Raw genomic sequence first — 23,603 nt, forward strand, 5'->3', positions numbered from 1 at the left:
CTTTACATTATGGTAACTTGGCGATTTTTTGGCGAAAATTTGGCGACCAACCCTGCTACAGCAACCTGCTAGTTTTGTTTTGGACGCCATTTTGTTTTCACGAAGTAAAGGAATTTTTTTTTTTTTTTTACTCAACATTTTTTCCAACAATCTGCTAACCGAATTACGCTTATACTAGAACTTTTATGGAACAAAAATGCTCAATCATGACTAAGATTAGGTGCGAAATTGGGAGAAAGTGCAGAATCGCAAACTACTTGTCGCGTTTTTAAGAAATGCACATACACGGTATCCATGTACACGTCGACCAATTTTCACTTAAAACAAACATCCCAGAATTGCACAAAAATGGCATTGCGCACACTCTTGACTTTATCTATGTACACATCGACATATTTTCACTTAAAAAGGTCAAAGATAATTGACAAAAATCTAATTCTTCTTACTCTTGTAAAAAGCGCCAAACAAATAAGTGGGCGATTCTGTACTTTAGCAGCGAAATTGTTTCTAAGTGCTTATTAGCTAAAATCACGATCGGAATTTTCCGGAAAATGTCACATGACATGTCTCATGATCTCTCATTTCTCTGAGACAAAATAATCTGTGATTTGAACTGTGTACTTCTCAGATTATTCCTAAAGTCCCAGCTAGTAACCTTTATCGCCTTACCAAAATGTCGCCAAACTACCTGTTACCATATTCTAAAGATTAGCCAGCCTTTCTAATGCTCTCAAAAACTTTTGTTGATAAATTTTATATGCAGAAGGTTTAAGAGCCTTAGCCACCTCCCAATTACCGTTAGCCGTGTACCGCATCCACAAAATACTATTTCACAGTGGCCAGAGCTAATCATGCGCCGTCTGCGAAATGCTTTACGTAGGCTATATGTCGAATGTATCAGCTATACAGATTTTACGCACGCAGCATACACTAATAGCGCTATGACTCGTTTATTAGTTCCCTACCAATGGCTAGTTCTGTTGAGAGGGAAAATAAACGAGATGGTTTTTAAGAAATATTTTCTGAGTTCAAATCAGTTTTCATTCAGCAGTACTATATATGCACAAGCTTTCAGAGGAACCATGAGAAAGGTTACGGAAATAAATATAAATATATTTGGTAAATGTTTCTTTGTATATACGTATGTTACCGTGAAAGACCGAAATTGGAGAATGTCAACATTCACCAAATACGTCGGTGAAAGATCGAATATTTATTGCATTACATTCTTGTACATTCGGACCCTTACCGGTATATTTCGACAATCACAGATATGCTCTGGTGTAGGTCGAAAAGAGAGGTCATAAAAGTTTTAGTTGCTGCAATAAATAAGATCTGAATCACATAATTTAGTACGTTTTATTACTATTATTTTATTTATCATTTAGAAAGTACTGTATAATTAAGTAAGTTTTTAACTTCTATTATTTTCCTTTCTCATTTTGAATGTACTGTGTGTTTTAAGCTCTTATTTTAAGTCTCAAGTGCGTTTTTTCGCGACTGAATTACGGAGGAGAAAATATAATATTCTTATATGTTCAACATTCACCATTAGTACATGGTGAATGTCGACATTTACCGATGTAAGTCAGAAATAAGAGTATTTAGATAATATTTCGAACATACACCAAGCGACTATGTGAATTTTGGCATTCACCGGTGAAAGTCGACATTCTCCAGATTTCGGTGTTTCACCGTAACATATTGTTACGTTTTTCTTTCTTCTGACACCAGCTGTTACGTTATTTTCTTTTCCTTCACGTTCGTACGGGGTTCGTAGGGATTTGGAGTGAATAATGACACACTACTTGATGAAGTATCGAAACACACTTTATTGGCCGGTATTAATCAGGACACCTCCAAAATTTCGTTTACAGTCGTCGAACTGTTTATAAACACGCTGACACGATCAGCGACACAGCTTTCAGGTTATCAAGCTATCACGGTGGAGACAGCTTCACTGCAAAGCACCAGAGTACAGCTCCAGATTCTGCGTGGTCATTCTTGGAACTCCACGTACTCTCGAGACTCCCCAGGCTACAACTTGCGATGCACTCGACGACACACAGAGCACAGCTCCCGACTCTTCGGTTCAGTCTTTCCCGGAGCTCAACGCGCTCTCTCGACGATGCACTAACCGCGATATACGAAGACACTCTTTTGATGCACTCGACGACCCACTCGGCACTCGCTGCCCGGCTGTCAACTCGATCCACTCCGCACGGACTGACTCGCTAGAAGACACACACTATCTCTCACTCTAGACGAGGCACACACCCTCAACTGCGGGCGAGCAGGGTTTATATAGTTTTCGGCTTGTGTTCGAGAACATTCTGGGCTAAACCGGTAAGAATTCGTTCCAGAAGGTTCGCCATCCGTCCATGACATATCACCAAATGGGCGATTTCTCCCCAAATGTAGCAACCCTGCCTTCCCTTTCCATTTTTGGCAACCCTAAAACTGCTTTGCGGGGAAGCTATCTTACCGCGCCTGGGCATTTCGTAACAATATGTTTTTTCTGGGATGCGCAATCATTACTGAGGACGGCGAAAACCCAAAATCCATATAAAACTCTCAAAGGCCCTTCTGTCGGTGACTTATGTGAGTAATAAATTTCATGAAAAATGTTAAAAAGTATAAGTCATTGAAAATATTATAAAAAATATATGAAAATATCACGTGGTGCATCTGCTGCCGCTTTTAAACTCACATGATAGAGGCACAGGCTCCTTAAATAAGAAAATTGGACAGAACTCCAACAAAATGAAAAAGGCTAAATCATCCTTAATACAATCTAACAAAATTACAGAATTAATTTAAGAAAAGAACCAGTGTTAATCAGACCCACAGCAAACCCATACAATTTTACGGCATCTTCAAATATTGGCAGCTAGATAAATATCTGGATGAGGCATCTAGAAATATCCAGAATTCCTCTTAAGTCCTCTTGAAAAATTATAATCCATAAATAATAGATTCTAAAGGAAAGCAGGAAATATATTAAGATTTTGTTATATCTATATGAATAAGCTTACTTTGTGCTTGACTTATTTCCATCTGTATTCAGTATAGTTGTAGATGGGCCATACATTTTAAACATTAATGGAATCTTACCAAAGCTGTTACATTTTGTTATACTGTCATAAAAATACCATCTTCACGGCTTCGTATGTGCACTGTGCAAAATATAAGAGGTTTAATTTTTTTCACTTTCGCTGCCTCGAACATAATCAGCTCTTAGAGTGTTGCCATGGGATAAACTATAAGGTGTTCAAGCGTGCCTTCGTGGTGTAGTGGTTGTTCTGCACACTGGGCCGGTATCCAGAGGTCCGTGGTTCGATTCCCGGGGAAGCATTTGCTAATTTTTCAACTTGCCTGCTTCCAAAAAATACCTGATGCCTGTACATGCTATATTATGTTAACTACTAGAATATCTACAGAACTGTAACAATTAGATATCTCTCTAACGAAATATGTAAAAATTCGTTACATCATTTTTAATAATTTATCTCCAGTAACTTCAAAGGAATTATGCAGCTGCTAAATAAGTTCAAATGCGAATTATGCTTCTCCCATTTCTTTCAGTATTTATAACGTAAGATTTCGAAAGTATGATATATTTTAGCGTCCACCAGTGTTTGAAAACAGAGACTATTTTAATTTACGAAAGTAAACGTTGGTAAAAAATGGTAAATTATATTCTTTTTCAAATGTAGGCATTCTGTTATCTATTGTTAAACTATTTTTATTCTTTTCTACTAGAGTCGTCAGTGTACACATATTTAAAAAAATTTGATGTATACATCACATGACTTCCTTGTACGGAATATTAAATTATATGCATTTTTTCTTACATTTCCTTTAAACTTATTGGATTGAATTAAATCTACTTCGCCGACAGCGCTTAAAAAACAATAGAATAAATGCATTCTTTAAAATTCACACTATTTGTTTACCATAGCGACACTCTGGCGCTAGGTTCACTTAACAGTATTATATTTCGTTCGTACTGTAACTCAGAATGCGCAAAATTTATAACATTTAAAGAATTATCTAATTGTTGCCACATATCCTATTCAAATACTTTAATAAAGGTAGAACGATGAATAAAAGAAATTAAGCAAACAAAACAAAAAAGAAAGAGTTTTTCACAGACGATTGAGTATTTCTCTTTCAATTAATTCAGTTCTCACTTCGCGCCAAGGCCAAAAATACATAAAAACTCAAAATATCTTTATTAAAAATTACGAAGTAAATCTTAAATACTTATTTCCTAGAAAAAATTCCAGAAAGGATTAAGCATGATTTAATTCGCAATAATAAATGAAGGCGTTATCTTCGTTGTTGCGAAGCTAATTTTCTCTAGATTGGCAACAAATCCACGATCCTGCTGTTTCAAATGTAACAAGCAATGGCCGCCATCAAAAAAATTATTAGGCTTAGCGGCACTCAAACAACTTTAAAATTGTTGATAATTCTAAAAATATTGCATGCAGATTTACTAAAGGCATAAAAACCTTAACCGGAAGATAAGAACAACATAATTTAATTATTTTTAAAGCAAACAATGTACAATTTACAAACATATAAGGGTAAAGAAACTGAGATCACTGAGTCGGGTAACAGAGTGGATATATATATATATATATATATATATTTACGTTTGTTGCGGCCGATCGCAACCAAAATACGAGGTGCACATCTTCATGTTATAGCAATCCTGTATACAAAATTTCAACGTTCTGAGGCTACTCGTTTTCGAGTTACGCGGGATACGTACATACGTTCGTACAGACGCCACGAAAAATTTTCTTCAGAATTCATTTTAAAGCAGTTTTATAATTTTTTTTGGAGGAAACGAATCTTTTATTCTGTCCTTACGTACAGATATCACGCAAAAACATCGTTAAATTGCATTCGATAGCGATCTAAATGGATATTTTCGTTGAAATATGCTGCCTGAACCGTTTCGCGATTACAATACTTCTTTTTTACTTCATACAAGGAAGTAAAAAGGGTAATCTCAAATATTACTGTAAGGTTTCAGTTTAAGTAATCACTTCTAAGTTTTGATACTTATTTTTCATCCTTTTTCAACTAAGGCCTACTCATAAGTACGCACATATATCGTGTAATTAAGAAACCGTATAATTAAAGTATTGTGGGAAATACAAGTCGATTTATAGCTAGTTAGTCTGACAATTGAGTTATATAATACATTTCCTATCCCTGAACGTGAATACTAGTGAAAGGCAAGCGATCGGACAATAGATTTATAAGCGTTATATCAGTGAAATTTCGCCATCTACAGGAAATCACGTTGGAAATGGACTTAAACTAGTTAACAATCTGTTTTGCAAAGAATCTCTAATTATGGGTTTTGCGAAGAATCTCGAATCTATCTCTAATTATAGGAACATACTATGTGTTTGCTATTGATATTGTAATTTTATGCGACAGGACCGCAAATTTCAGTTGATATTCTAATTAATAATTTTAGACTGATAGCATTTAGCAGTTGCTGCTGATAGTAAATGTTTCAGTTTGAATCTACTTAGCTGCACGTTATGTTAATTAATACCAGTGTGGATAATACGTATTTCAATAAGTTAACACCAAACAAGCTGATAATTACAGTAACTGTCATTTAAACCCAATTATGAATCAGTTTCTCATTACTCACCAATGCCAAGCTTATTTAAAGTCTAATATTGAGAAAAACAAAGTTCTAATCCGGACTAAATCCTTTAAGTACTGTTTCAATTCTTACGTCATGAAAGTAGAATATACAAACAGTTTTCTCCTTCGTAATGGCGTTTACGGATTGTATATGATTTCATTAATGGTTTCTTTAATCAGAAAGAATTTTGAAAAGGGAAAAAAATGGTAGTATCATACTTTTCTTTTAAATGAAGATCGACTAAGAGTAATATAGTAGCAGAATTTAAAAAAATCTTATTTTAAACTAAATCCATTACTCTAGCTTATAGCTTTTCCACTCTTTGGATTCTAGAAGGCTGAAGGAAAAAGGGTCTTTGACCTACTCTCCGAATCCGGAGAAGCAATTCGGGAATAATATCCTTATTCAAATACTTATTTAAATAGACGTAAATCTATTTCCGGTGTTTAACGTCCTGACTAAGGCCTTCCAGGTGTCTCCTCATGCCACTTTCTCTCAGATAAGTTTACTCCGAAATCTAAACCCCTATAAGTTCCATACATTGGAGTGCCTCAGAACAGAGCGCAGAATCTCTAGATCGAATTGCTTTGCCCGGTCACGTACTACTCTCATCATAAGGAATAGGTTTTTAGACGACGAAAAAAGAATATTCCTTCTGATATCTCTTTCTCTTTGACCCCTTAGCCGTGTATCTTTATCATCGAAATCTTGGTGGAATCGAGATTGGAGGAATGGTACTCCGGCGGGCAGTTAAGTGAAAATTCTGGTATCAAATTCAGAAACGGAATTATTTTTCGATGAGGAATCACACACTGTTTATCAGTGGATTGGGTATGCAGACCTACGAATGCTATTTATTATAGCCTGCTGGAAATCTGGCACAGAGTACAGGGATCCGTCCTACTCTAAGTATGAAAGAAGTTTGGGCTACAAATGTCTTGCATAGCAGTCAAAGAAATTGTGTTTTGTTATTATTTATATCCTGACTCTGGATGTGAAATCCAACATTTATACAAGATCTCTGTCAATTTAATACTTGAAAGGGTACTAATTTAGCATAAGGAAGAAGGAATAACCTATAATAATAATGGCGTACATTCAGTAACTTCTTCCGTCCTTTTATTATGTTGTTTTGTTTTACTCCTACTATTTTCTCAATCTTTCTCGTAGAATAGGCTTTTATAAAATTTAAATATCGTACGAGTAGCTGGAAAGGATTATGAGGAATTTAATATTCAATTCATTTCTGAATGGGCCCACCAGCGGCCGAGCGGTAAGTTCGCTGAACACTGGTAGTTCGGTTCGAGGTTCGAATCCCGCGAACGGGCTGGCTGCATGGGCGTTTTCGTGGTTTTCCCCATGTGTAACGTGTATACGAGCCAGTTTCCCTTAGAAAGTCCTCCACGAAAGGCATCCCTCCCCTTAGGCAGATAGCCCTAGTGTGCTTTGCCGTATTCTCAATACACACACACACATACACACATTTCTGAATGTCTTCACATCGAAAGCAAATAAATAAAACCTAATTGCCTCTGGCTATTTTATGGCCCTAACAACATTATCGGTAACTAAATTTGGTGAAGTTAGAACATTTTATTCATCTCAATTGCAAATATTTTTCTTACATGCTTCAAATATCACCTAGCAGCTATATATAATTTAGGTATACGGGTATATGATTTATTGGGTCCAAATATTAAAATAAATCTAATTAAAACCAGAATTGCTTTTCAGAAGGTATGGTGAACTTCTATAAGAAAGACATATAATTAGGATTCGAATTTATCACAAGAGTAAATTAACTGGATGATAGAATAAATTAACTATTTTCGAATAACCCTCTCTGAATTAACTAGTTCTTTCACATGTCGCGGTATATTAAGGAAAATAGATTAGTATCTTATGATCCAATATTTGAAACATTCCGAAGCTTGCAGTATTTGCAGTATCTTCGAAAAAAAATCTGTAAGATAGACTGAAGAGAGATGTAGTCGCAAAGATATATTGACTTTCGGATTTTATGTGAGCTAAAGTGCAACAGCATAAGACTGAGGAAACAGAAAGCAAAATTTTAACCTAAATAATTTCCTTAAACGATTTCTTAAATTAATTTGAAAACAGACACCAATCACCGATTAAAATTCACTAAACAGTAAATGATATTAAAAACAGAAAATCAATAAAAAGAAAAAGAAAGGTACAATTACAGATATACATGCACGGAAGATACGTGCATTAACTTTGAGGAATATGTGATAAAAATAGTTTGCCACAGTTGTCAGCTTGCTGCAGAAATGGGCGTCAGTCTCGGATCAATGGAAAAGATTTTATATGAAAAGCTGGGGATCTCATAATTCTGCACCAGATGGGTACCCATCGGTTTGACGCCAGAAATGAAGAAACGCAGACTGGATGTGCTCTAAAACGTATTGCTACGTTTTTTCTCTCTGACACCAGTTGTTGCGTTATTTTCTTCCTTCACGTTCGTACGGGGTTTGTAGATTTGAAGTGCATAACGACGAAACTGGATGAAGTATCGAAATACACTTTGTTTAGCCAAAACTAATCAGGACAGCTCCAAAGTCACGTTTTACAGTCTTCGAACTATTATAAACACGCTGGAAAATCAGCGACACAGCCTTACAGCACCCGACTCTGCTCGGTCGTTCTCAGGTTCACTTAACAGCACTATATTTCGTTCATGTTATAACTCAGAATGCACATAATTTATATCATTTAAAGAATTATCTAATCGTTGCCACATGTTCTATTCAAGTACTATAATAAAGCTAGAACGATGTATAAAAGAAATTAAGCAAACAAAACAAAAAAGAAAGAGTTTTTCACAGACGATTCAGTATTTCTCATTCAATTAATTCAGTTCTCACTTCGCGACAAGGCAAAAATGCATAAAAACTCAAAATATCTGTATTAAAAATTACGAAGTAGATCTTAAATACTTATTTCCTCGGAAAAATTCCAGAAAGGATTAAGCATGATTTAATTCGCAATAATAAATGAAGGCGTTATCATTGTTGTTGCGAAGGTAAGTTTCTCTAGATTGGCAACAAATCCACTATCCTGTTGTTTCAAATGTAAACAAGCAATGGCTGCCATAAAAAAAAATATTATTCTTAGCGGCACTTAAACAACTTTAAAATTGTTGATAATTCTAAAAATATTGCATACAGATTTACTAAAGGCATAAAAGCCTTAACCGGAAGATAAGAACAATATAATTCAATCATTTTTAAAGCGAAAAATGTACAATTTACAAACATATAAGAGTAAGTACATGTTACTACATGTTATAGTAGTCCTATATGCAAAATTTCAACGTTCTGAGGCTACTGGTTTTTGAGTTATGCGAGATACGTACGTACGTACGTACATACGTTCGTACAGATGCCACGGAAATTTCTCTTCAGAATTCATTTTAAAGCAGTTTTATAATTTTTTTGGAGGAAACGAGTCTTTTATTCTGTCCTTACGTACAGATATCACACAAAAACATCGTTAAATTGCATTCGATAGCGATCAAAATGGTTATTTTCGTTGAAATATGCTGCCTGAAAGTTTTCGCGATTACGGTACTTCCTTTTTACTCGTAGATACATTAGATAAAGCAAGAGAAGTAATTTATTAAAACAAATTCTCTGCTGTTTTGAACCGAAAATCATTTATTGCCATCTCTGAAAAAGAAACGCGTAAAACTATAACTGTTTTGTTCTACTATTGGGTTGTTCGGAAAGTAATTTCGTTTTTTCCCGTCAGAGGACTTAATTACATTTTTTCAAAAACAACTTCACACTTAAGCCGCATAACCATTATATGTCTTGAGAGCTGATATTAGAAGGCTTGTGTGTGAAAAAGTTCTATTAATTCTACGCAGTAGTTTTTGGTTGGTGCCCTTTTAAATATGGAGAGCAATAAGCAGCATTTTCGTCATATTTTACATTTCTACTTCAGAAAAGTTAAAAATGCTGTCCAAGCGAGAAAAAAATTGACGGATGTGTATGGAGAAGGCGTGTTAACAGAACGCCAGTGCCAGAACTGGTTTGCAAAGTTTCGATCCAGCAATTTTGATGTCGAAGATGCACCACGGTCTGGAAGGCCGGTCGAAGCTGACAAAGATGCGATAAAGGCATTAGTTGATACAAATCGGCGAATAACCACACGAGAGATCGGTAAGAGGTTAAATTTGTCGAATTCGACTGTTTATGGCCACTTGAAAGGCCTGGGCTTAACCTCGAAGCTCGATGTGTGGGTGCCTCATGTTCTTACGGAGCGAAATTTGTGTCGTCGCGTTGACGTGTGTGATTCGCTCCTCAAACGTCAGGAAAATGATCCATTTTTGAAGCGTATTATTACTGGGGACGAAAAATGGGTCGTATACAACAATGTGACACGCAAGAGGTCATGGAGCAGAAAAGATGAACCGGCTCAAAGCGTTTCAAAAGCCAACATTCACCAAAAAAAGGTGATGCTGTCCGTTTAGTGGGATTTCAAAGGAATCGTGTTTTTTGAGCTTTTACCGGACAATACAACTATTAATTCGGAAGTCTATTGTCATCAGCTGGACAAATTAAACAGAAGAGGCCAGAATTAACCAACAGGAAGGGTGTAGTGTTCCACCAGGATAATGCGAGACCTCATACAAGTTTGGTCACTCGCGAAAAGCTTTTACAGCTTGAATGGGACATACTGCAACACCCACCATATTCTCCAGATCTGGCGCCTTCCGATTATTATTTGTTCCGGTCCCTGCAAAATTTTTTGGATGGTAAAACCTTTACCTCAAATGAAGATGTCAAAAACCACCTGAATCAGTTTTTTGCCAGCAAGGACCAAAACTTTTATGAGCGGGGAATCATGTTACTGCCAGAAAGATGGCAAAAGGTGTTGGACCAGAATGGCCAATATATAATTTAATAAAATATTTATTCATTATACGAAAATTGTCTTTCATGTTCCCCCCCCCAAAAAAAAACGAAATTACTTTCCGAACAACCCAATATTTTGTCAGTCATTTGCTGATACATATTATATGTGATACAATGTTTTCCTTTCCGTGATTTATACAGACAGCTTCGAAGAGCCGTGGTTCCTGTATATAATAGGGAGAAAGAATAATGTCACAGAGCCATTATACACTGTTTATTTTCCCATCAAAGATTTCATTAAGATGGAAACAAATTCCAAATTTGCATCAGCATGCGAATTCTTCAGAACTGAGTCATATAGCATTTCTTCGACAAAATAAAATGAAATGAAAGCTTGGGAAAGCGTAGGGATTTTCTCATCCAATTACAACCGTCCAATATGTTTTTTTTCTCTTTTATTTCTCGCGATATACGTTTTTATCAATAGTTTCCTTCGATTTTTTTACAATTAATTTTTTTTTTCTAATTTGTTCTAAACTTTGAAAGAAAAGAGACGTGTTGGCTTTGGTCTTTCCACCGTTCCAGGTAAAGAATACATTTTTCTGTTAAATTCCTCGGGGTAAAAAATTGATGGAAATGATATCTCTGGAGATTTGAAAGACTTTGGAGCAAATATTGATTCTTAGAAACTTTTCTTCTTCGCTCGAATATTTCACGCTGCTTTCTGTGCTTGCCTAGTAAAGATCTCAACGAGTTTTTTCTAACACTTTGTTGTTTGAATTTTATCCTTCTTAAATTAAATTATACGCTCAAGGGATATTAAGGAATTTTACAGTTCAATGAATACTTCAATTTCTGTTTTCCATTTTCGAATTTCGCTTCTTGTAATATCTTTAGTAGTATTAAATGCATTAGAAAGAATACTAAAACTTAAATTACTTTGAAAGTTTACTAAGAAAATTACTTTAAAAGAGAGTTTTAGTATGAAGAAATTGCGTTGCAAGACGGTACTAGAAACTTCTTCCTCCTTTTGTAAGATAATAAAGTATTTTACTAGTCTTTGTTTGCTGTAGTATATATTTTATACGTGTAACAAAAGACTATCATGTATCATGTTCGATATAGCTGCTATGTTAAATAAACGAGCAAAGGTAGCGAAGTGAAATAATTTAAACCTTAAAGTTTCGTAGATTTCACCTTTACAAAGATATTTGTTTTCATAGAATCTACTCCTTTTGAATGAAAACTGGGAAGATAATTTGGGCCTCTTTTGTGCAAACAAAGCAGATTCAAACTAAACAACTTAAAGTTTGCATAATTATTGTATTTAAAATTGCTAAGCATTTCTCTAGCATATTTTAGCGGAAACGATCAACATCTATACTTTCGAAGACCAATTAGAACTACGTCTTGAGGCCACCGGCTATGTAGTATATGTGTAGCAAATATTTAGGAACATGTTCTGAAATAATAAATCCTGGTTATTTCAATTCATGTATTAGCAGTTTCAGAGAAACTTTGTAGATAGTGGTGTTGGTAGAACAATATTAAACCACAGGTAAGACTGATTCTGCAATTCAAAATTCAATTTGGATAATATTAAACTAGAAAATGTCATTAACAGTAAATATTGTTAGCTTAGTCTCGAATATCAGGAAAGTAATTCATGGTGTGCTTGCGGTCTATGGGACACCAATTTATTATGAATAAATGTTTAGTACTTACAAGGATCGCTAGATTTGTTTCTACCTACAATTACTTACGAAAAATCGAATCATTCGCTGAAAATGAGACAATGTTTGACGAAAATATCAAACTAAAATTCGTTGGTATCAGAAATCTCTAATTTTAAATAATTTAGAATTTATAAATAAATAACTTTAACGTTGTTTCGTGATTTATTTGTAATTATTTAATGCTATTTTTGCATGCTAAAATGTACTTTCGGTTTAAGTCACGTACAACAAAATTAAAGACATCGAAAAGTATTTCCATCAGAAACTAAAATTAGGTTCTTCATTACGTTTCAATAATCAAATTCTGATTGAATCTAGGCCTCAAGGTTGGCCTTTATTTTACTATCTGTTCGAAATATAATCTGTCTCCAGAATGAGAATTCCATAGCAAGAAAGTTACTGCCGGCTTCAAGTTCACCTCAAGAATCACAAAGTACCATTAACGTAACCAAATTTACTGTTCTTAGGCAGAACTCTCGTCTATATTTTAATTATCCGGATATAATATTTGAATACCCTTTCTATCCTATATCTTATTTGCCTCAAAATCGGGTCTGGAGAACTGTTGAGTCACTACCATTAAGCTATTAAAATTCACGAAATCCAGAGTTAATGTATAAACCATCTCCATTCTAACACAATTCAAACTTTACCTGAAAATGACAATGTTTCTAAGTTCACTGTTAAGGCAGGGAGTAATAATTTTCCTGCTAATTGTAGATCCAAGTAGTCAGATTAATGTGATTTCTAAAAACACTTTAAGCTGTACTGATAATTTTGAAATTTTCGGGAAACTTTATCTGGAGCTCTTCCTATCACTAAATTAATTCAATTTATTTTCAAAATTGGAAGATTAAGTAGGGTTGTAATATTTCATCTTCTGTCTTCACCTTGTGTTTCCTTGTTTAAATTGCAGTTTAATTTTTCCTGTTTATGATGTGCATCAATTAAAAAAAATTAAGCAAATATGTATACCGAAAAGTCCTTTCAAGAGCTATAGAGTCCCGTTTCCTTAGGTAACATAATTTAACGAGAATGGGTTTGTAGACGAAAACATGCTGTCATCCTCCCAACGTTCTTTAAAACTTATAGAGGCACTTATACTAAGATGCACACTTTTATTTAATGCAGTTATAGAGGCACGGTTTTAGTTCATTTTATATGAAATTTAGTTAGCAGTAAAATCAATCAGCAAACTGGTCGGAACATTATTCGGCGCATTTGAAAATAACTTAAATGATTTGAGGAGAAAGCCTTTTGCAAAGCGCGATAAACGATTTCCTTATCGAAAATGTTTTTGTAACTGAGTTTCTGTTAGATAGCCACTTCCCTTGAACGAAACATTATAGAAATGCATTTCTGCCATTTACGGATTATTTGGGTGGACACGAGCGGCAGTGACTTTGGGTCAATAGGGTCGTTATTCATTTCAATATTACTTATTTTTTATTTATTTGTTCTTTAATAATCGCTTTGACTTGTTTCGTAGTTCAGAAGTGGATTTGAGTTACTAATTTACATTTTTGATGAATATAAATAATGAAGGTTTATAGAACTGTGGTAATCGGCGGCAGGTCCCGCTGAATAGTCCATGTAAGTGTTAGTACCTTTGTTGAGGTTGTGTAATACCTAATGCGTTTTTGAACTCAAAACGTATTTATCACAAATTATGAGAAGTTCTGTTATATATATATATATATGTAAGAAAAATAAAAAATATATATAAAAGATTAAATTAGCAGCGTAAATTAATTTCCCTTTTCAATTCCAAAAATAGTAACCCCTCTCTGCACTGCGTCATTTCGAGACTATTCTATGTCATATGATTCTTACGTAATCGTGATGATGTAAATGGAACTAAAACTGAACCAGCCAATAGTAATTAAGACACAATAACACGCCGAACAAATGCTAATTCAGAAGTCAAACAGCAAAAATCAGCATTATATTTTCAAATTTTCACAGGACACCAGTATGTTGACTTCTGAATCAGCCAATAGTAAATTTACAGCAATATTAACTGTCCAATCAAAATGCTTTGAAATCCAAACCTAACTCAGTCTGACTTGCGATTTCATCCTGAACATTACGCACTTCCTTTCCACGCGTTGGGCCTAGCTAGATTCTGTCTGTCTGATGCTGCTTTCTTTCTACAAATTTATAAAAAATCTGATGTATACATCACATGACTTCCTTGTACGGAATATTAAATTATACGAATTTTTTCTTGCATTTCGTTTAAACTTATTGGATTGAATTAAATCTACTTCGCCGACAGCACATAAACGACAATAGAATAAATGCACTCTTTAAAATTCACTCTATTTGTTTTCCATAGCAACAGTCTGGCGCTAGGTCCACTTAATATTTCATTTACATTATAACTCAGAATGCACAAAATTTATATAATTTGAAGAATTATCGAATCGTTGTCACATGTTCTATTCAAATATTGTAATAAAGCTAGAACGATATATAAAAGAAATTAAGCAAACACAACAAAAAAAAGAAACAGTTTTTCACAGACGATTGAGTATTTCTCATTCAATTAATTCAGTTCTCACTTCGCGACAAGGCAAAAATACATAAGAACTCAAAATATCTGTATTAAAAATTACGAAGTAAATCTTAAACACTTATTTCCTCGAAGAAATTCCAGAAAGGATTAAGCATGATTTAATTCGCAATAATAAATGAAAGCGTTATCTTTGTTGTTGCGAAGCTAAGTTTCTCTAGATTGGCAACAAATCCACTATCCTGCTGTTTTAAATGTAAACAAGCAATGGCCGCCATCAAAAACATTATTAGGCTTAGCGGCACTTAAACAACTTTGAAATTGTTGCTAATTCTAAAACTACTGCATACAGATTTACTAAAAGCATAAAAACCTTAACCGGAAGATAAGAACAACATAATTCAATCATTTTTAAAGCGAAAAATGTACAATTTACAAACATATAAGAGTAAAGAAACTGAATCACTGAGCCGGGTAACAGAGTGGATATATATATATAAATATATTTATATACGTTTGGCGAGACCGATTGCAAACAAAATACGAGGTGCACATCTACATATTATAGCAGTCCTATATACAAAATGTCAACGTTCTGAGGCTACTCGTTTTTGAGTTATGCGAGATACTTACGTACAAACGTTCGTACAGACGCCACGAAAAATTCTCTTCAGAATTCAGTTTAAAGCAATTTTATAATTTTTTGGAGGAAAAGAGTCTTTTGTTCTGTTCTTACGTACAGATATCATGCAAAAACGTCGTTAAATTGCATTCGGTGGCTTTCAAAATGGATGTTTTCGTTGAAATATGCTGCCTGAAAGTTTTCGCGATTACAATACGTCCATTTTACTTCGTACAAGGAAGTAAGAAACTGAGACTCGAGCAGAAAGATAAAGAAGTTTTGCACATCTATTAAAATCCGTATATTGTGATAATGATCGCTATCTTAATCTCTATTTACCTTGTGCTTTTCAGTAATTTTTTTCTTTAATTTTTTTTTCTTTTATTGAGATATCTTAATGGTGATTCCAATATCTTCACCAGTTGATCACTTTTTTCTCATTATTTAGAACATTCTTGAATATTTTGTTTGTTATTCTCGCATAGAAACTTGCATATTTGACATCATTTTCTCTTCGGGAGCGGATGAGGAACGTTCTATTTTACCTTCAAAACTACAGTTTGGAAATTTACTTCATCTAGCACTGATTCTTGTTGCACATCAGTGTTAAACTTTAGCTTAAACTTCACTCTGCCTATCAATTCTTCCTGCCTTTAAACTTCACTCTGCTTATAGATTGCGAAAATAACTTTTTACGTCTTTTTTCCCGTGGTAATAAATTTATCGTCCCTATTTTCGGGGTGTAACTAGTAACACTCCTGATTCGTATATACGCAATAAAAATAAATGGAAATATTTAATATATAAGTTTTAAGAAATAATTGTTAGAAGTATAGGTGAATAGTCATCTGATTTTTAAACTGGTATGTATTGTGTTTAAAGGCTATGAAATAATGAGGAAATTATTTGCTAAGTTACAGAAAAGTAAGGAACTAAATTTTCAGCAGAATTATCCCAAAACAATTGAAATAGTCAGGTTAAAACCCGAATAAAATATACATTTATGAGGTAAAAATAACTCGAAAGTAATTCAATAGTTAAATTAATTAACCAGAAATGCATAACAAAAAGAGGAACGTTTGAACCAGAAAAATTTTAATTCGAGAAAAAAAAAATTATTTGGCAATAATTTTATTTAGGAAGCAAAAGTTAATCATACTTTGCAAAGAATGTTATTCTACACCAACAAAAATACAAGAGATCAATGCATTGAAATTTAATCACGAGTAAAATATTTTGAAGTGAATATAATTATTGTTACATGTTCCCTGGAAGAGCAAAGAATGTGATATAAAATGTGAATAAACTATAATAAAATATCACATCAGAACCTTAATCAAAAGGCAAAAGAAAAGAATGGTGTTATTTAATTTTATTAGATAATGTTTTTAATTTAAAAACTTTAATATCACAGATATGAAACTTCTATGGCTTAAATGCGACTTACAGAAAACGCAGTATATTTTACTATTTAAACAGCTGGAGAATGAAAAAGAAGAACGTATGTATTTCTGATTACAGATATTTTAGGTTTAGAATATTATCTGAGACAGCTTGTTTAAGCTTGCAATAGTTTATTAATATGGTATAGGAGATCAATTGATGTCCAATGAAGTTTTATTTCAGCACAGAATTGTAAATATTTTTGCTTCATCTTAGGAAGAGCACGTAAGAGACCAGTAGAGTGACGAGAGGGACTTTAAGCCATTATTTACAGGGCACCGGCTTGTTCATAATTTCATGCTTAACTTTTAAATGCTGTGACAATGTTTTTAGTATAATTACTGTAAGCGGTCTCACAGGCCGCTTTAATGAAACGCGTAAAAATAATACTTTTATGCATTTTTAAGGAATGTTATAGATACTTTATGCATATTTATGAAATTCTAATTCATTTAAATCAATATATTTTAAACATAAATTATTAAATTTTACATAAATACATATAAAAAAATGACTATTTTCTTCGTTTTAAGGAACAAAGCTTTTAAAGAACAAACTATTTTATTGGTGTCCGCCGATAACATCGCGGACGAAAAGCGTCGCGGAGGAAAAAACTCAAGGCGAAAACGTCGTGCTACAAAACATCGTGGGAGAAAACATCGCAAAGAGAAAACATCGCAGTTCTAAAACATCGTGGCACAAAACATCGACGTTCAAAAACTTCAAAAACTTCGCAGTTTAAAAACATCGTCGTCGAAAATATAGTGGTAAAAAATAAAGTATCTACAAATCATCGCATGACAATAACATCGTAAACATGCTTTTTTCAGGTTTTAATAATTCTAAATGGATATTCCATAATGATTTGTGAGCGCAAGATGTAAAGAAGGATAATTTTTACTTTCACATTTTTTTATTCACTAATAAATTTTTGCTGAAAAAGCAAGAAGGAAACTTAAGCATAGAAAATTAAATGCAACTTACGTATTATACTTTTCATGAAAAATTACCAGTAAAAACTTTATAAAAAATGATTTATTAATGGCCTTTGTTAGTTAACTATGTCGGTTTAAAATTCTATTAAGTGCTATAAGTTGCATTAATTTTCTATGCTTAAGTTTCCTTCTTATTTTCTCAGAAATAATTTATTAGTTAATAAAAAATATTAAAGTAAAAATTATCCTTCTTTCTATCTTGCGCTCACAAATCATTATGGGAATATCTATTTACAGTTTCTAAAGCCTGAAAAAGCATGCCTGCGATGTTATCGTCATGCCATGATTTGCAGATACTTTATTTTTTACCACGATATTTTCGACAACGATGCTTTTAAACTGTGAAGTTTTTGAACCGCTTTATTTTCGACGGCGATGTTTTGTACCACGATGTTTTAGAACTGCGAAGTTTTCTCTTTGCGATGTTTTCTCCCATGATGTTTTGTAGCACGACGTTTTCGCCTTGCGTTTTTTTCTCCGCGACGTTTTCGTCCGCGATGTTTTCGGCTGTAACCATTTTATTAAACATGCAGGAAAATATGTGACTTTATTAAGCATTACTGTAAATTAAACCCTAATTCTACAACAATGAAATTAATTATTAAAAAATAATAGATTAGTATATTTTTGTTTACAAGGATGAATCTTAAGATGATGCACAGTCAAAACACATTTTTTGAGAGCACTGAAGACACACTGGTCCCTTGCATTCCAAGCATTTGTATGCTGTTTTTCTCTTCTTACAAGGTAGGCACAGACTACATGTTTTTCTTTCTTTTAATTTTTCTTCTTGATTTGATAAATCCATTCTCTGAATTTCCAAGGATTCTTCTAATTGTTACCTTCAGTTCCCTTGGCCAAAAAAGCGGACGTTATCGCAACTTTCAGATGCAGTTTAATAAGTTGATTAGCTAATAAAGGCATATTTTCTTTTAGTTTTGTAGCATCAGGATATGATTAGAACAATATGTTTGAACATAAATGCCAAGTATTTTCGGGCTCTGCTCTAGAGCTATTCTTGCAGGTTGTTAGAGACCAAGGAGTTGAATTATAGTGTTATGCTTTGGTGTTCGTACCTCCCGATTAGGTGCTCTTTTACACCATTTGAAGTGCCATTTTCCATAAAAATTACCATTTTACTCACAGTCATTAGAAAAATTATGATATTCATCTACAAAAAGCTCAGATTCACTTTTGCTTTCGCTGTGAATAAATACTACATAATTCTTCAGAATCAGAATATTCTACATAAAAAATATTGTTGACACGATATTGTGAAATACGAGGCCATATTTATGACTTTTACGAAAAACAAGGATCGGATAAATAACGTCTATTGTCCATTAAAACTCGTACTCATCTGCTGTGAGCGGTCTCCTAGACAACTTAAAAAGTAAGATACGTGGTAACTGAAACCATAATAAAGCTAGAAGTGTGAAACTGAATATGTGACCTTGTGGGGACGGGTTTGGGAAGGTAGAAGGAAGGACAGGGACCATTCCCCGTCATAAGAGGTGGAAACAACGGTTAGAAAATCTTCAGCGTTCTCTCAGGCTGCTCGCAGGAGTTAAAGGTTAAAAAGGAAAAGCTTTCTTGCCTTGCTTTTTCAAAGCGTACGGATTACTTTAATAGCATTTAGTTTAGGAGACCATTCAATCCAAGGCACATATTTTGCTTTATTTTTGTATTGAATAAAGTGCTTCGTCATTGGTCATTTTGAGTTTATTGATTCCTTATCATCCTGCCGACAAACAGCGCGGCGTAACTTTTACCATGTGACATTGTAGAGTCATTAGGTTAATTGGAAGCAGAAAAGATGAAAAATATGCAACCGCCTTCGCCGGGAATCGAACCACGGACCTCTGGAATACCGGCCCAGCGTGCTGAACCACTACACCACGAAGGCACGCTAGGGAAGTGGGAGAAATACCTTATAACATAACCTTTACGGTTTAACAAGAATTCGCCTACACTGATATGACCCTCAACAACCATCACTCGGCACAGTGAATACCACGATGTTATTCAAGCTGTCATAATCCCTTCATTCTTCATTCTGGTTAGGAAACTTTGTTGGCACTGGGACTTAATGCTGATAGTTAACCCTTTTCGAATTTACTTTTTAGCTTTAAAGGATTCAGACCTAGTATAGATTATCATGCACGTGTAACATAGTATTTGTGTGCCATAGTAATAGTTCAGATAGCGATAGTAAAATTCATAAATTACTTTGCCGAAAATCAAACCAGTCCAGTGCAATCCCAGTCTTGAACTTCTGACAGAAAAGTAAATGACTAGAATTTCCTATAACATGAAAATATAGCTGGAGACTGTAAGGTAGAAGCTTACTGCAAAGAAGAGTCTTAAAGGTAATGAATACGGTCATATGGAATAAGAAGTTTACTGCCCAAGTGATGTTGTAAAACGTCCCAGACAGTTGTAATTTTAATACGATGCAAACCATTTTATGATTGGATAAGCTACCGAATATTTGTATCTCAGTCTAGGGTCTAATTTTTAGTGAATCTGTTTGGTTGCAAGGCTTTTGCGATCTGGCCATTTGTATTACTATTATTATTATTATTATATATTAAATTATAAAATATTAATGTATATTAATTTATTACCTAATTGCAGTTAACTTGTTTAAATTTTTTTTTCCGTTAAAACATTCTCTAAAAATTCACCTCTTCTAAGGTTTCATTCGGTATTTTCCCTGTTTAGTTATTCAGTCAAAAAACTCGTAAAGTTTATGAGATATGTCGTCTCTACGCTAATGAAATTAATTGACTTAAATGTAAGCCTTTCAAACTATACTTTTCAGGCTATGATTGAGCATCTCACAGTTTCATGTGTGGATCAAAACTATTCCATGTACTACTACTCTGTTTATTAAGGCTCGGGGCTCTTTTGTTGGCGACTAGACTTGGAATACGAGAAATTTGGCCACCCGGTATAGTACGGGCAGCTTGTATATGTTCATCTATGTTTCAGTTTGATTGCCCAAGCTGCGTTTGTTATAATCGTCTGAAATCTGAATCCGCAAAATACTTTTATCCAAAACTCATTAATATAAAATGACAAAATGTACTCTGCATTTTTTAATATTTGAATATTTATTCATTAAATATGTTTTGTAAATTTGTGTTAACTTAGAAAGCGATTATAAGAGTGAACGAAATTCACTAGACTACACCGCCGCTTTTCCCAAGAATTATAAAGACAGAATAAAATTGCCATAAATAGCTTATGCAGAAAAAATAGATTTCCTTCATTACTTTCCTGCATACACTAAAGCGTAATTAAATGAAGAAATTCTGGCATCCAGATAACATATTTAATTTCAAAAGCATCATAACTGTTACCTGACAAAGAGCTAAAGAAAAACCTTATGTGGAATTGAACACTTGATGAGTATTCTTCCGTCAATATTTGCAAGCACGCAATAGCTGTCATTAACTTCAGGGACGGAAATAGGCACATCAAATAAAATTGCATGTTAAATATCGCTTAAATTATAATATTCTTTATTGCGTTAAATACTTTATCTATTTATCTATTAAGAACATTTAAAACTAATTAATTCTAACTATTAATTAAATAACTAGATTTTTTATTACAATTTTATGCAATTTTTTAAAAAAATATTTGTCTAATTTTTCAACTTTGAAAATATTTGCAATTTCTTCTGAATTGTTTGTGTGTTCTCATTCAGCGTTCTGTAAAACGTTTTAAAGAATCTCAGTTTTATCCATATTTCAAAGAACTTATAAAAGAAATAATAAAAATTGAAATAAAATATTCACCATGGTAAATGAAAAAAATGTTAAACAATGTATAGATATTCTATTTTTCCCCTCTTATCATAATTTCTTTTTAATTGTAAGCGAACAAATTTCACTAATTTATAGGAAGGATAATGTATCGATAAAAGAAAATTAATGAAAGTTTTCATCCACTGGTCCAGAGCTGGAGGAAAATTAAAAGAAAACGTGAAGATTTTGCCATTTAGCTCTGTGCGAAACTTAACATCTGTCCTCTTAAAGAGAAATTCTTTAAAGCTCTCGTTATTAGAATTCGCTAAGAAAAAAAAAAAAGAAGGAACAGCCCCAACTGCTAACCTTATCTGCTTCCATAATTGTGATAAATGCTGTGTTATTAATAAAAAATAAATGCGTATGTAATGGGATAAAACATTTAAACAAATAAGTTCAAATAAATTTCAAAAACATTTAAACAAATAGTCGTGGGTACAGTTTTAAATCCTGAAGAACAGGAACTACGTTTCGATATTTGCCCCCAAATTTTTAGTTAATAAAATGCTTTCAACCTCATTTCTTAACGTTTATAATGTTCATTATTGCGATATTATTATTATTAGGAAAATAAGGATCACAAATGGTATTTTTTTGTTGTTAAAAAATTGCCAGGTCTTTTTAAATCTGCATAAAAGGCGCATTCTTCGCAGCAAAAAATAATAGCAATCACGTAAACACTAAAGTATGCATTCTTTTACTTAAAAATTAAGCAAATGTGAACATGCCTGTCAAACTGTGACTTCTGAGTTGTCTTCATTCGACGAATGAATCGGTTTATTCGCTTGCACCAGGGATTCTTAAACTTTTTTCAGTCGCGACCGCTTTTTATCACTGAGATTTTTTTCACTACCCCAGGACCACCATAATATTTACGAAAATTTTGTGGGACCCTATAAGCATTGCGCAAATCTGATTGATACACGCGTGGGTGAAACTGTTAATTTTTTCACTTGTACTGTAATATACCATGCAGTTTTAGATAGTTAACTTTAATTTCTAATTTTAAGACATGGAACAAGAATGGAAGAAAATTGTAAATAAGTAACAGAGGAAAGACAGTGTCACATGTAAAGCAAGTAAAATGAACTTTTATATTATATGAAGAATGCATTGAAACGTTTTCGTTTTTTCTTTATCTGTGTTGTCTTATCTTTATCTATTTTCAGATATATTGTGTAAAAATAGTTTGTTATTGTAAAATTATTATAATAAGTTAAAGAAATATCAAAACTACTAAAACTTTTGGCGAACCCCCTTATATAGTCCTCCATGAAAGCATCCTTTATCCTAGGTAGTTAATCCACGTGCGTTTTGTCAGAATTACAAGATCGGTAGTTACTTATCTTGGAAGTTTGTGAATTTACTTCAGAGATGGCTGTCTAGAGGTTAACAAACTAATTCGATTTACAAATAACTTGAATATTTAAGGAAAACACATATAGTTACTACAAACTATGAAATGATTACATTCGTAGATGGAAATGGATGGATATTACTTACCGATGTAGAGAAGTTACCGTCTTTCACATGCAAGCGTCTTTCATGGTAATGACGTCATACCCTTAATTCTATCACCCCCAAAAAAGAGTTCTTTCATACAGTTTGCAGAACCATCTAATTGTTGTGGACGATGCAATCTTACAGAATTCAATAAATAAACAAACATAATCTTTCCAATCCAAGTAATTTATGATACAACACATCTGACGGACATCTAATAGTATATCTAACTGATTTTTTATAAACATATGTACCACTAATTCTAATTATTGTAAATAAATTATTTTACGTGTTTCGGTGCAGAAACATGCACGTATTATGTGTCTGATATTTACACTACCTGTTTCGGTACGGAAAATCCGTTCACCTTCCGCTTAGAAGATCAAGTTTTTAATCCTTTGCACAAGTCAA

At 33.5% G+C, this 23,603-nt stretch overlaps 1 pseudogene; it reads left to right on the forward strand.

The window, feature by feature from the left end:
• The first annotated feature begins 9,599 nt into the window (after positions 1-9,599).
• Positions 9,600-10,178, forward strand: LOC146997435 (histone-lysine N-methyltransferase SETMAR pseudogene; annotated as a pseudogene).
• Positions 10,179-23,603: the final 13,425 nt, after the last annotated feature.

The sequence above is a fragment of the Stegodyphus dumicola genome, chromosome 5, assembly GCF_044657685.1.
Source record: "Stegodyphus dumicola isolate Sdum_Otavi_A_Nest chromosome 5, ASM4465768v1".
Lineage (NCBI taxonomy): Eukaryota > Metazoa > Arthropoda > Arachnida > Araneae > Eresidae > Stegodyphus > Stegodyphus dumicola.